At 41.5% G+C, this 15,481-nt stretch overlaps 1 long non-coding RNA gene across 1 annotated transcript; it reads left to right on the plus strand.

The window, feature by feature from the left end:
* The first annotated feature begins 743 nt into the window (after positions 1-743).
* LOC122449223 lies at positions 744-3,563 on the plus strand. The gene is made up of 3 exons (XR_006271927.1): positions 744-837; positions 2,734-2,813; positions 3,548-3,563. It is a non-coding gene; the product is annotated as an uncharacterized LOC122449223 (long non-coding RNA).
* Positions 3,564-15,481: the final 11,918 nt, after the last annotated feature.

Here is a 15,481-nt window from a genome sequence, read left to right on the forward strand (position 1 = left end):
CTTCACTCACTCTACATGCATTATCTTATTTGATGTAATAAAACAATGCACAACCAGGCAATGTAGATAGTATCAATTTCGTTTTTCTGGTAAGAGAACTAAAGTTCAGAGAAATGAAATCACTTACTCAAGAACTAATAAGGGCCAGTAGCAGTGCCAAATCACAACTCGTCCCCAGTTCTATCTGATGACAACAGCCAAACTGTTAATCACATTGCATATATGCTTAAGTTGTTGTCACTATAGTCGCTAAGTCATGTCTAACACTTTTGTGACCCCATGGACTGTAGCCTGCCTTGCTCCTCTGCTCTGGGGGTTTCACAGGCAAGAATACTGGAGTGGGTTGCCATTTCTTTGTCCAGGGGATCTTCCTGACCCAGGAATCAAACCCAGATCTCCTGCACTGGCAGATGGAATCTTGACCACTGAGCCACCAGGGAAGCCTGACCTTCAGTTATCTAGGGTCTTCTGAGCCTTGCACCAACGCCTTCAGAAAATACTGGGGACGCTGCTCTGGTACAGTAGGCTGCAAGACAGGGACTGTGACTGATACCTAGTGTGTAATCTTCAGATATCAAAGGTCTGCAAAGATGAAAAACAAATAACCACCACTTTATTGCAACCTTTGAGTCACTGCCATTTCCTCTAACGCTCAGCCAGATCTGCCAGTGGGTATGCAAGCCCAGTGACTGGAACTGAAACATCCCAAGAAGTGGTATCTTCCTTTTATTCTCTTAAAGGTTTCTTGAGAGTCCATGGATTGCATATGTTACCCAGATGAGCCACATACCAATGAAAATAAGCAAAGAGGAGAACCAGGACTGGTTCAGCACTCAGGTAATAATGCTGTTCTTGGGAAAGCATCCACCAAAGCATCCTGATTACCATCTGCTTACCTTACATAATACTTATTGGAGGCTTACAGGGGCCAGGCTTTGTCAACTGTTTTGCATGTAGCTACATGCTCAGAGTACTCCCACTTCACAAATGGTAAAATTGGGGTATGAATAAGTTATATAACTTGTGTAAGATCACACAGCTAATAAGTGGTAGAAGCAAGTTTTATTTATTTATTTATTTGGCCACACTGTGTGGCATGCCGGGTCTTAGTTCTCCTACCAGGGATCAAACCTGTGTTAAGCACACAGTCTTAACCAGTAGACCAGTGGGAAATCCCTAGAAGCAGGTTTTAAACCTCGGGAGTTTGATTTCAGAAACTTTGCTCTTAACCAAGGCTTAATAAACTATAGTCCAAGGGCCAATCTAGTCCAGTCTGTGTTTTTGTAGTTCTATTGGAACACAGCCACATTTATACATTACATATTCTCTGATAACTTTCATTCTAAAACAGCAGAACTGTGTAGCTGTGATGCAGAATTAAAACATTTACTGTGTGGCACTTTACAAGCAAGGTTTACTAAACCTGCCTCAACATGATACAGTCTTTCAACGAATCTCACACTCCTAGAATAACAGAATGGAGAACCCTGCAATCCCCCTCATTTCATTGTATAGATAGTGGGGCCCAGAGGGGAGACTCAGCATTCTCGGGGAGAATGCAGCTAACAATTAAAAGACTTGTGACCCATGTAGAATACCACTGCCCCCTAAGCCTGACACTGGCTGTGTTGTGATTACCTGGAGAATCCAGGCATCATACTGCTTCCTTCTCCATGCTCATTTCCAAGTTCAGTGGACACTCCACACAGCAGTGGTTCTCAATCTTTTTGATCGAGAAACCACTCTCAAAACTTATTGAGAATGTGAAAGAGCTTTCTTTTGTGGAGGTTATATCCACTGATACTTACTGTATTTGAAATTGAAACTGAGAGTTTTAAAATATGTATTAATTGATTTAAAAAAAAAACGAGATAAAGTCAATAAAGGTTAACATCAGAGTGATGACATCATCCCATGTTTAATAGTCTCTGGAAAAACCCATGCTATAAGCATGCATGAACAAGAATGAAAAAGGCAAATACTGTCTCAGAAGTATTATGGGGATCATTTTGACCTTGAAGATCCCCTGAAAGTGTCCTAGGGAACCCCAAGGTGCTCTAAAGTACACTTCAAGGAACCCTGACATAGAACAACTGCAAAAATAACGTTAAAAATGGCAACAACCCTAACAAGAATTAAATCTTAGAAAGGCACTGAATAAAAGTCACATTCATAAGCATTCTACATAGTCTGGAGAATCCTATAAACTTCTTGTCAGTCTGTCTTTGTGTAAAATAAAATACATTAGATTAAAAAGGAAGCTACTTGTATATATTAATATATTAATAAATGTATTTCTAGGCACAGAGCCCTTGATTAAAGCCCTTGCATGCTTTATTCCCCATTTAGAAGTCCTTTAAGTCTATTCTGTGGTAATAACATTCAAACTCCTATAATTTCTACAAGAGTCCTACAATCCCACTTCCGTATGCCAAAGTCCTTACTCACAATACCTTAGTCTTCTGATTTTGAGGGCTGATAGTGACTTAGTCCTCTCAGATCCTATTCACTTCTTTATATCTATTGCCTTATCTATACTTCTTAGCAAAATGCCTTATTTCCTTTATAGTTGCAAGGTCCCTGAGACCTGGGACTTATTTCTATCCCTCATGGTTTGTGACACAAAATGCATACTCAATCAGCACTTGTTGAATGATGGATAAATAAAAGAGTAACTAAATCTCTTGTTTGTCACGGGCTCATTTACATCTAATGTAAGCTTTTTCTTTGCAGGTCTTGGCCACCTGTAATGTTGAACAGTCCTTTTTCAATGACTGGTTCACTGGGCACTTGAACTTCCAAATTGAGCACCAGTGAGTAAGAGAAACAGTTCATGATAAAGGGCAAGGGCTGTCACTAATAACTGCCCTCCATATAGTCCAGAGCGGAGCAGAAGACTCACCAACTTAAGGGAAAAAAATGAACCAGGGCTCTCTAAAGGATGCTATTTTTCAATTAACAACAATGATAGATAAGGGAAGAAAGAAATGAAGGAAGTGTCACAATTGTGAGTAAATGGAGTGAAATCTTGGAAAAGTATCAGTGACTCAGTTTCCAGATTCCTATGGGCTTAGAAATTGGCGATTTCTTTGCATTTGCTTTGTTGGCAAAACCTAAGAAATATCAGGACACTTGGGTAACCAACTTGTGTTCAAACTTAACTATGTTATAATTCAAATATTTTCTTATCTGTGTCTTTGGAGCCAAGTTTACAAAATAACTAAGGAAGTGGAGTCCCTGCTGCAATTTCTAAACGGTATCTGGAAATACTTTACCAAAGGATCAGTTACAGAGAGGAAACGGGTAGTTCACTGCTGCTGTTCATGGGGTCGGAAAGACTCAGACATGACTGAGCGGCTGAACTGAACTGAACTGAAGGGATAAGATGAGTCTGCCAGCAAGTCTTTTAACTTTCCAGAACTAAAGAATTGTGCAAGGTCAAGGTTGGGTCTCTGTGGCTGATACCATTTTATTTTCTAAAAGAAGGAAGGGAACTTTGGGTTTCTCCTTAAGTCTGAAAAGTTGTATATCTCCTCTGTTCCCCTAGTCTGTTTCCCACAATGCCATGCCATAATTACCACAAGGTGGCACCTCTGGTGAAGTCACTGTGTGCCAAGCATGGACTGCCGTATGTGAACAAGCCCATGTTGAAGGCATTTGGAGATACTCTCAGGTAATAACAGTCCCCCAATCCACAGCTCTCATTTCCCTTCACTGCTGGTCCCCAGACTCTTCACTGCTTTATCAATCATCATTCAGTCAATAGCTATTTATTAAGGAACATTCATGTGCCCAGCATGGACAGGAGGCTTTATAAGGAGCAACACTAACAGAGAAATGATAACAGTCATTCCTACCATTTACCTGCTACCTTCTAGGTACTTCTTAGTGAAAATACCTTGGTGCCAAACTTAATTACAAGCTTCTTATAAACCAGGGTTCTGTATTATTTGTCTTTGTATCACCCACAAAGCCTTGACATGCTTTAGAACTTAACCAGTAGAAGGGACTCTCCATTCATCTGGATCAGGGTTGAAAACTAAGATGCTTGCAGGGTCTGGTGGGACAGGCAGGGGTGACTCTTCCTATAGGAACTGAGAAGCCATACTCATCCTAAAGCATACACAGTTACCTAGAAAATCCTGTGCTCATCAAATTAATAGCCAAAACCTTGGTTGAATATTTTTTATCTTCAGATTAGGAAAAAATATTTATTAATATAAATAAATAAGCCATCAAGGCTAGACCTGGTCAGATCTGATCCCTGAGCAGTAATCCATCTTCGCTTTCTACCACTGCCCTCTTCCTTTCCTGGCCTCCAGATATCTGACCCCCCTTCAGTTGCTACAGAACTCCCTGCCCCTTGCCCATGACACATCCTTGCTCACCTTTACTTCTACCTAGAATAATCTTCCAACCTGCCTCCCCCCGCCCCCGTCACCTTCTCAAGTTCCATTCACTCTCCAAAGTTCACCTGAAAGGTCTTTTCTTCATCTCAGTCCTCCTTTGCCCCCAAGACTAAACCTGTCACATGCTTGCTTCTCTTCATGTCTGACTTTTATCACAATCATGATTAAATAGCATGTTGGGTAATATGTGTCTCCCAGTGCAGACCAGGAACTCCAGGTGGACAAGACTCTCATCACTCTTATTCACTTCTGTGTCACCAGAGCCTAGAAAAATGTTTCACTTTATAAAGTAGGAGAGGTAGGTGGATACAGGACGAGTTGGTTTATAGTCATATGGTTTATCTTACAGAGATTCAGCAGAGCTTTTTCTTTTAATACTGGAGAAAAGGAAAGTGATGCTTTGGAGTACAGAAAAGCATAAAACAAAATATCAGTCTCCTCCATATAGAAAATGTGAACTCAGCTTCATAAGTCAATGTATTTGACTCCCTCCGCCGGACAAGATAGAAAGAGGTTTTTCAGATATAGTTGAAAACGACAATGTTGTAAAGTATTAAGTAAAAGAGCAAATGTTCCATGAAGTAGCTCCTTTGACCTGAGTCTTACCCGCTCATGATTTTGTCTGCTCCTCTTGCAGGGCCCTGAAGAAGTCCGGAGCCCTCTGGAAGGAGGCTTACTGCATGCATCCACAAACATAATGCAGATGTGCAGGTGCTAAAGAGAAAACCACAGGCCCCAAAAGTGTCACTTGTGCTAAAGCCCATGGTACCAAACCTCTACAATACCTGACATAATTGCAGTTACAGCCTTCCCCAGAAATGTTATCTTAATCAACTAGTCTGGAATTTTTGGGTAGGAAATGTGCTGTGTTTTACTCCTTCTCCATTCCTGCCCCTGGCTCAGAGAAAACCCTTGTAATCCCTCCCCCAACGGGGAAAAAAAAAAGTGTCTGCCCTCAATATACTTTGCTGATGGCTTCCTGGCCCCTCCTTTCTTCCTATAAAAACCTTCCATTTGCACAACCCCTCAGAATTCCCTTCTGCTTACTAACTGGGATATTGCTTGATTCAGAAGTCATTGAATAAAGCCAATGAAGTCTTCAGATTTACTCAATTGAATTTTTAACAGCTTGTTCAATAAGATTCCCAAAGGAGGACACTCAAGGTCTATTACTTTCACAACTTCCCAGATCACTGAGTGTGGCATTAGAATTCAGATGATCAATCCTGTGTATCATGTCTGCCCTCTGCTCACTATCCACATGAATAAAGATGGCTTAATTGGGTAGACTTCCATTTAAACTAAATGACTCATGAGAGTTACGTTACAGTCCTACCTGAAATTCTTCAGTGGATTCCCATTGCCCTTGGAATAAAGTTGCAATCTGCAACCTGGTGATTGCCAGCAGACGACCAGCACCGGCCTTCCTCCAGGAACCCTCTCCCCCCTTGTGCCACTCCCTCCCTCAGCTTCAGGCCCAGGCAGCCAAAGCAGGCACAAGGGAAGAATGTCTGACCTCAAATAACACCCAAAAACTAAGTCTCCGCACCACCTCCAGGGAACCTAAGGATCAGGACATGACTAGAACTTTAATGCCAGAATCTTTTTAGAAGTGAAGGGTTCTCCATCCTAGAAGATCCCAGGTTGAAGCTTCAACCATATCCTATCATAAATGGACAAGTTCCAAAGTCCACTAGTTGAAACCTGCTCCACCAACATTTCTGCCAACGAATACATCCTCCACAAACTCATAATGTTTGACCGAACCCCAGATCAAAGACACAGATTTGAGCCCTTCCCATGTCTCCTTGCCAGTTGGCCTCAAAATAAACTCTTCTCAAGAGCTGGTGCCATAGTATTGCTTTCTACATGCTTCAAGCAGTGAGCCCTTTGCTTGGTAAAGATTTCAGGGAAGCCTCCCCATTAATTCAAGGCCTCCTTGTGATATACTCTGTAGTAATTACTAGAGGTATATTTTTACATCCATTTGTGTGATTCCTTAGTCTTCCGCTGTAACCTGCAATATCCATAAGAGTAGAGACTGCCTGACATGATAGAGACACTCAATGAAGACATGCAGAAGGAAGGAAGGCAGGGAGGGAGCTGGAGGGGAGAAATGAAGGAGGGAAAGAAGGAAGTGTCAACTACAAATTGGCACTTGACAGCTACCTCTACAAGGAATAAATCAAGTGCTGCTGCAGCTGCTGACATTAATACCCTCTGAAAGAAATTTAGAGTGGAGAACAGGAATGAGGCACTCTGTGCTCTTGGAAAAACTGGCAGGACAGGTATTCAGATAGTTAGATATTTTCAGGAAACGCTTTTTTCAGCCCAGTTATTACATCTGTTCATATCCAGAAAAACTCATTAATGGTGAATCTGCTCCTCATGACTAGCAGCAAATATCTGCCAAAATGTGTGCATGACTGCAGGTCCCCTCTTCACTAAAATCATATATGACACTTACCTTATCCCCTAACAAGACACTGAAATGTTTTCAGAGATAAAAGAACAAAACTGTAAGTCAGGCAGCAGTTCCTCTTTGGAGCAGTTTCTCAGAGCTATCAGAAATGCTGTCTCCCAGGCTGGAGTCCTCATTTTGCTCCAACAAAACCTAACTCACAGCTCTCATGTTGCGCCTTTCTTTCAGTCTACAGGAGGAAGGAAGGGAGGGAGGGAGGGAGGATGCAGGAAGAAAAAGCTGTGTGTAAATGTTGCTGTTGTTCAGTAGCTAAGCTGTGTTGAACTCTTTGTGACCCAGTGAACTGCAGCACGGCAGGCTTCCTGGTCCTTCGCTGTCTCCCGGGGTTTGCTCAAACTCATGTCCATTGAGTCAGGGATGCCATCTAACCATCTCATACTCTGTCGCCCACTTCTCTTCAGTCTCTCGTAGCATCAGGGTCTTTTCCAATGAGTCGGCTCTTCAAAATAGGTGGCCAAATCCTGAAGTTTCAACTTCAGCATCAGTCCTTCCAGTGTATACTCAGGGTTGATTTCTTTTAGGATTGACTAGTTTAATCTCTAGGCTATCCAAGGGACTCTTGAGAGTCTTCTCCATTACAATGGAAAAGCATCAATTCTTTGGAGCTCAGTCTTCTTAATGGTCCAAATCTCACATCTGTACATAACTACTGGAAAAACTAAAGCTTTGACTATATGGACCTTTGTTGACAAAATGCTGTAAATGTAATTCCTTCTAATTAGAGAGTAAGATGAATTTTATCAAACTTGTAAGGAGCATTTCTATATTCTAACTGAATTATTAAAATTCTTAGCAACAGTTATGAGCATCTCCTAAGCTGTAAATACTGAGTTGCGCCCTTCATAAGTATTATTCCATTTAGTCCTCACACAGTTAGAAAGGGCAAGTTTTATAATTAATCTCATTTTATAAATAAAAACATGACACTTAAGGGAGGCCAAGCAACTTGCCTGATGGCACAGGTAAGTTGAGTATAGTCTCAGATGCAGGAATATCTGACTCTGTAGTCCACATTCATTAACATTCAAGAAACCAAAAGTAAAGGGGAATTAAGTTGCATTACAAGTCATGAGCAGTGGGCACATCTGAACTAATAGTTTCCCAGGAGCTGATGGAATATGCATTAAAGTAGTTATCATTCCACCTCACTAAGAACAGCCACCTGGGGAGGGGAAGATACAAGAAACATAGGACAGGCACAGCAGCAGCATAGTAAGAATGCCTGTTAGCTAGTCTCTACTCCCCAATCCTTAAAGAGTATTATCCAACTCAGAAGAATTCACTGGGAGAGATTCAAGCAGAGATTTAACCTTTCAGAAAGGACAGACACTGCAAAAAGCATGGAAGAACAGAACAGAGAAGTGGATTCGAGATTTTGGGATAACATAGCATGAATTCAACCTGGGAAAAGTTCACTTTCCCTGTGGCTTTTCTCTGACACTCTATTTTCTTGAAAGTCTCCCTCCTTTTGATAGAATCAGGTAGTAAAAAAATTGCCTACATTTTCAGTCGGGCATTAGATAAGGGTGACTGATTGAATTAGAAATCAGGAATCTCAGTCCTAATTTCAGCTCCTCAGTACCCTGCTATGAAATTGGCCATGTCTCTCACACATTGCCTCAATCTGTAAAATACGTGGATGCATAATATTAGCTGGCTTATTTGCAACATAGCATTGCTGGGACAACCAAATAAAGTAAGGCAATTAGAATACTTTCATAAGCCAGGAACACTCATTTAGATGCTGGTTGTTATTAATGTAATGAAGGTTCCTCCCATCCTGGACCATCAAATCAAGAGCAATTTCGAGGTCAAGCAGATTCACAGGACAGAAAGACACTGAACCATCTTAATGGTGAAGAGGGCACATTTCCTTCGATGAGAGGATTATGAGTCACAAGTCAGACCATGATTTCTCCTATCACAACACGTAACACCTGGGAGCCACCTTCCACTTCTGACTTTACTCAGTCCCCTGGAACCAGCAGCCAGATCTCAAGCCAGAGGAATAGTGAGTCATGGGCTCCAGTTTCCCAACTTCCAATTAACCATGTGAGTGCACAACGCTCTAGTGGAAATCTACCAAATCTATCATTTGTTGCTTAAACAATATACTGTAAAGGATTTTCTTGACTATTCTCTTGCTAATCATCGACCCGAAGGACACAAAATATAGACTAAGCTTAACTCTACTCAGAGGAGGAATATAATCAGGTACATATTTTTGCACACACTTATTTATGAAAATTTGCATAAAGACAGTTGTGTTGAAAGAATTTACAAGTGAACATCTATCTGTTTAGCCATAATCAAAATTTTGAAGTTACATTTTAGTAAACTTGTTTTATTTTATATATATCCATCTACCTGTCTATATATCCATTAATCTATCCTTTTTACGTGCTTCAAAGTAAATTTCCAGGGGCTTATTTTTAAAACTAAACCTCAGATTATGCAAATAACAAAGTTCATTTCTCATCTTCAATAAAGAATTGTGTAGCAGCTTCACCTTTAAGGGAGTTTTATTGGAATTTTGCAACGTGAAGGGAATACAACATGGTTAATATCGTGCAAAATAAATTAATTCAGTACAAACCTTCTTGTGCAAACCTTTATCCTTCATTATTTATTGAGCACTTCAATATTTTTTGAGTGCTTATCATGTGTCAGACTTGGACCAGTTAATGTGACCCAGAGACCCAGGAGCCCAGGTTCTTGAAGCTTACAATCTAGTATAAAAAATAAATAAATATATATATAAATGGAAGAAAATCCAAAATCATCACATCTGAAGAAAACAAAAGGGTGTTTTGAGAGTGATAAGCAGGGACTAATCAAAATAAGGAGGGTCATGGAAAAGTGACCATAAGAAGAATATGAAAGAGTCTGCAATCAGATTCGAAGGAGCAGCGAAGGAACAGTGGCATCAACCAAGTGCAAAGGCCCTAAGGCAGGAATAAGCTTCTGTTCAAAGAACACAGCAGGAGGCCTGAATGACAGTGGAATAGTGTCCCAGTTTTTCCCTCAATGTTACTTCAACTTCATTTCTTCAGTGTATTTTGCCTTGACTTTTCAGGGGCATTCAAAAAGAATTTTCTAGATAAGCAACAAGGATAAATTATAGAGCACAGGGAATTATAGCCATTTTCTTGTAATAATTTTAGTGGGGTATAAACTGTAAAAATGCTGGAGCATCATGATGTACACCTGAAACTAAAAATAATATTGTGAATCAATGACACTTCAATAAAAAATAATAAAAGTATTTTCTATTATTTGTACAAGCATAGTTTTCTCTGGGAAATTCTCCCAGATTTAACTGACTAGGTAAATCTCCCTTCATGAGCTCTGTGTCCTGTGTGCCTCACTTATACAATTTATTTCTGCCTGTGCAACCACTGAAAACTGAAAACTCCATGAGGGTAGTGACCACCCTGTATGTTGTTACCATTTTATCACCAGGCCCACTCCAATGTTTGGCATTGACCAGGTATTCAATAATTTTTAAGGAATAATTAATCATTCTTCTCTTAACAAGCATTCCAAAACTCCTTGTAATTGCTGCCTAGAATCCAGCTGTAATCCTGATGCTCTCTGTTCCATATGGAGATTCAGTTCAGCTCAGTCACTCAGTCGTGTCTGACTCTTGCGACCCCATGAACCACAGCCCACCAGGACTCCTTGTCCATTACCAACACCCGGAGTCTACACAAACCCATGTCCATCGAGACAGTGTTGCCATCCAGCCATCTCATCCTCTGTCATCCACTTCTCTTCCTCCCCTCAGTCTTTCCCAGGATCAGGGTCTTTTCACATGAGTCAGCTTTTCACATCAGGTGGCCAAAGTATTGGAGTTTCAGCTTCAGCATCAGTCCCTCCAATGAACACCCAGGACTCATCTACATTAGGATGGACAGGATGGATCTCCTTGCAGTCCAAGGGACTCTCAAGAGTCTTCTCCAACACCACAGTTCAAAAGCATCAATTCTTTTGTGCTAAGCTTTCTTTGTAGTCCAACTCTCACATCCATACATGACCACTGGAAAAATCATAGCTTCCACTAGACGGACCTTTGTTGGCAAAGTAATGTCTCTGCTTTTTAGTATGGCGTCTAGGTTGATCAAAACTCTCCTTCCAAGGAGTAAATGTCTTTTAATTTCATGGCTGCAATCACCATCTGCAGTGATTTGGGAGCCGCAAAAAGTAAAGTCTTCCATTGTTTCCCCATCCATTTCCCATGAAGTGATGGGACCGGATGCCTTGATCTTAGTTTTCTGAATGTTGAGCTTTAAGTCAGCTTTTTCACTCTCCTTTTTCACTTTCATCAAGAGGCTCTTTAGTTCTTCTTCACTTTCTGCCATAAGGGTGGAGTCATCTGCATATCTGAGATTATTGATATTTCTCCCTGTAATCTTGATTCCAGCTTGTGCTTCTTCCAGCCCAGCATTTCTCATGATGTACTCTGCATATAAGTTAAAGAAGCAGGGTGACAATATACAGCCTTGACATACTCCTCTTCCTATTTGGAACCAGTCTGTTGTTGCATGTCCAGTTCTAACTGTTTCTTCCTGACCTGCATACAGGTTTCCCAAGAGGCAGGTCAGGTGGTCTGGTATTCCCATCTCTTTCAGAGTTTTCCACAATTTATTGTGATCCACACAGTCAAAAGCTTTGGCATAGTCAATAAAGCAGAAATAGATGTTTTTCTGGAACTCTCTTGCTTTTTCAATGATCCAACGGATGTTGGCAATTTGATCTCTGGTTCCCCTGCTTTTTGCTAAAACCAGCTTGAACTTCTGGAAGTTCACGGTTCACGTATTGCTGAAGCCTGGCTTGGAGAATTTTGAGCATTACTTTACTAGTGTGTGACAAGAGTGCAAATGTGTGGTAGTTTGAGCATTCTTTGGGATTGCCCATTTTGGGGATTGGAATGAAAACTGACCTTTTCCAGCCCTGTGGCCACTGTTGAGTTTTCCAAATTTGCTGACATATTGAGTGCAGCACTTTCACAGCATCATCTTTCAGGATTTGAATTAGCTCAACTGAGATTCCATCACCTCCACTAGCTTTGTCCTAGTGATGCTTTTTAAAGCCCCCTTTACTTCACATTCCAGATTAAAAAATAATAATAATAACACTCCTAAGTGAAAGGAATTGTTAAAGCCTGCAACTCGGAACCCTTTGCTCAGTCAATTGAAAAAAGCTGCACAAGGGTGACTTGGGTCTGTGTCACAGTGGAACAGACCCAAATGCTGACTCACACAAACTGAATTTGTATTCTGACACATGTTTTTTGGGGGAAGGAATAGGCAGAGCTGAAGAGATGAGAAAGTTAACGCTGCCCTAAACCACAATGTGGAGTTTTCAGCCCTAGATTTGGATTCTCTTAATAGTTATATATCTATTCTTCACTTACATTAGCAATGATTAGCATATTATGACACCAGACCACATTCTTGTAACTGAAACGTTTCCAAGAAAATGTGGGGTAAAGCAGCTGAAGTAGTTGAGTTTCTTGGAAACTGAATTTCCCAATAATGCCTTTTTTTCCCACGTGATTAATTCCCAATTGCAGTATAGTAATCCCTCAGCATCTGAGGAGGATTAGTCCCTAGACCCACCTCAGTTACCGAAATCCAAAGATATTCAGGCTCCATAGTCATCTATCCAGTATGTGGTTCCTCAACTGTGGATTCAGGCAAGCACTAATCTTGCAGTACTGTTTACTTAAAAATATCCACATTTAAGTGGACCTGCATGTTTCTCAAAGGACAATTGCATTCTGCCTGATCACCAAGTCCTTCAAACTGTAATCCAGCTGGACATCATAATTCTTACCGAAGGTAGTAGGAGCCCAGTTTTTTAAAAAGTTATTTCATCACTAGAGATTTTCCCCACATCAAAAACACTTTAAACTGAATCACCCCGTTCACCTCGCGATGCATCCCTCCCTCATCACTCGCGTCCCTGCTCATAGCAGCGGCAGGGGCTCCGCTGCGTCAGGCGGTCTGCTGACGGCTCACGGTGGGCCTCCCTGCTGGCTCAGACAGCAACGCACCCGCCTGCATTGTGAGAGACCCGGGCTCCATCTCTGGATGGGGGAGATCCCCCGGAGAAGGAAACGGCAACCCGCTCCAGTATTCTTGCCTGGAAAATTCCATGGATGCAGGAGCTGGTGGGCTACAGTCCACGGGGTCGCAAAGAGTCAGGCACGACTGAGCGACTTCACTCACTCTACATGCATTATCTTATTTCATGTAATCAAAAATGCACAACCGGGCAATGTAGATAGTATCAATTTCGTTTTTCTGGTAAGAGAACTAAAGTTCAGAGGAATGAAATCACTTACTCAAGAGCAAATAAAGGCCAGTAGCAGTGCCAAATCACAACTTGTACCCAGTTCTATCTGATGACAACAGCCAAGCTCTTAATCACATTGCATATATGCTTAAGTTTTTGTTGCTTTAGTCACAAAGTCATGTCTGACTCTTTTGCGACCCCGTGGACTGTAGCCTGCCAGGCTCCTCTGCTCGGGGGGTTTCACAGGCAAGAATACTGGAGTGGGTTACCATTTCTTTGTCCAGGACATCTACCTGACCCAAGAATCAAACCCAGATCTCCTGCATTGGCAGATGGAATCTTGACCACTGAACCAGCAGGGAAGCCTGACCTTCAGTTATCTAGGTATTTTCTGAGCCTTGCACCAACGCCTTCAGAAAATACTGGGGACACTGCTCTGGTACAGTAGGCTGCAAGACAGGGACTGTGACTGATTCCCTAGTGTGCCATCTTTAGATATAAAAAGTCTACAAAGATGAAAAATAAATAACCACCACTTTATTGGATCTTTTGAGTTACTGCCATTTCCTCTAATGCTCAGCCAGATCTGCAAGTGGGTATGCAAGCCCAGTGACTGGAACTGAAACTCCCCAAGGAGTGATCACATCTTCCTTTTATTCTCTTAAAGGTTTCTTGAGAGTCCGTGGATTGCATATGTTACCCAGATGAGCCACATACCAATGAAAGTGAGCAAAGAGGAGAACCAGGACTGGTTCAGCACTCAGGTAATAATGCTGTTCGTGGGAAAGCATCCACCAAAGCATCCTGATTACCATCTGCTTACCTCAAATAATATTTATTAGAGGCTTGCCAGGGGCCAGGCACTGTCAGCTGTTTTGCATGTAGCTACATGTAGCTATGTGCTCGGAGTATTCCCACTTTAAAAATGATGAAATTGAGGTAGAATAAGTTATATAAGTTGTGTAAGATCACACAGCTAACTGGTAGAAGCAGGTTTTAGTTATTTATTTGGCCACACTGTGTGGCATGCAGGGTGTTAGTTCTCCTACCAGGAATCAAACCTGTGGTTAGTACACAGTCTTAACCTGTGGACCAGCGGGAGTTCCCTAGAAGCAGGTTTTAAACCTTGGCAGTTTGATTTCAGAACCTTTGCTCTTCAGTTCAGTTCAGTTCAGTCACTCAGTCGTGTCCAGCTCTCTGCGACCCAATGAACCACAGCACGCCAGGCCTCCCTGTCCATCACCAACTCCTGGAGTTTACCCAAACTCATGTCCGTTGAGTCAGTGATGCCATCCAACCATCTCATTCTCTGTCATCCCCTTCTCCTCCTGCCCTCAATCTTTCCCAGCATCAGGGTCTTTTCCAATGAGTCAACTCTTCGCATCAGATGGCCAAAGTATTGGAGTTTCAACTTCAACATCAGTCCTTCCAATGAACACCCAGGACTGATGTCCTTTAGGATGAACTGGTTGGATCTCCTTGCAGTCCAAGGGACTCTCAAGAGTTTTTGCTCTTAACCAAGTCTTATAAACTACAGCCAAAGGGTCAGTCCAGCCCAGTGTGTGTTTTTGTAGTCTTATTGGAACACAGTCACACTAAGACATTACATATTCTCTATGATAGCTTTCATTCTTAAACAGTAGAACTGCATAGCTGTGATGCACAATTAAAACATTTACTGGGTAGCACGTTACAGGCAAGGTTTACTAAACCTGCCTCAACATGAATCTTTCAATGAATCTTTCAATCTTTCAATGAATCTCACACTCCTAAAATAACAGAAGGAAGAACCCTGGAATCCCCCTCATTTCATTGTATAGGTGGTGGGCCCCAGAGAGGAGACTGCCTTCTCTGCAAGCATGCTGTTAACGATTAAAAGATTTGTGACCCATGCGAATACCACTGCCTCCTAAGCCTAATACTGGCTGTGCCGTGATTAAGTGGAGAATCCAGACATCATACTGCTTCCTCCTCCATGCCCATTTCCATATTCAGTGGACGTTCCACACAGTAGTGCTTCTCAATCTTTGTGGTCAAGAAACTACTCTTAAAACTTATTGAGGACATCAAAGAGCTTTCATTTGTGGAAGTTATATCCACTGATAGTTACTGTATTTGAAACTGAATCTGAGAGTTTTAAAATATCTATTAATTTTAAAATAACAAGATAAAGCCAATAAAGGTTAACATCAGAGTGATGACATCATCCCATGTTTAATAGCCTCTGGTAAAACCCATGCTGTAAGCATGCATGAATGAGAATGAAAAAGGCAAATACTGTTTCAGAAGT

The sequence above is a fragment of the Cervus canadensis genome, chromosome 11 (genome assembly GCF_019320065.1).
Source record: "Cervus canadensis isolate Bull #8, Minnesota chromosome 11, ASM1932006v1, whole genome shotgun sequence".
Classification (NCBI taxonomy): Eukaryota; Metazoa; Chordata; class Mammalia; order Artiodactyla; family Cervidae; genus Cervus; species Cervus canadensis.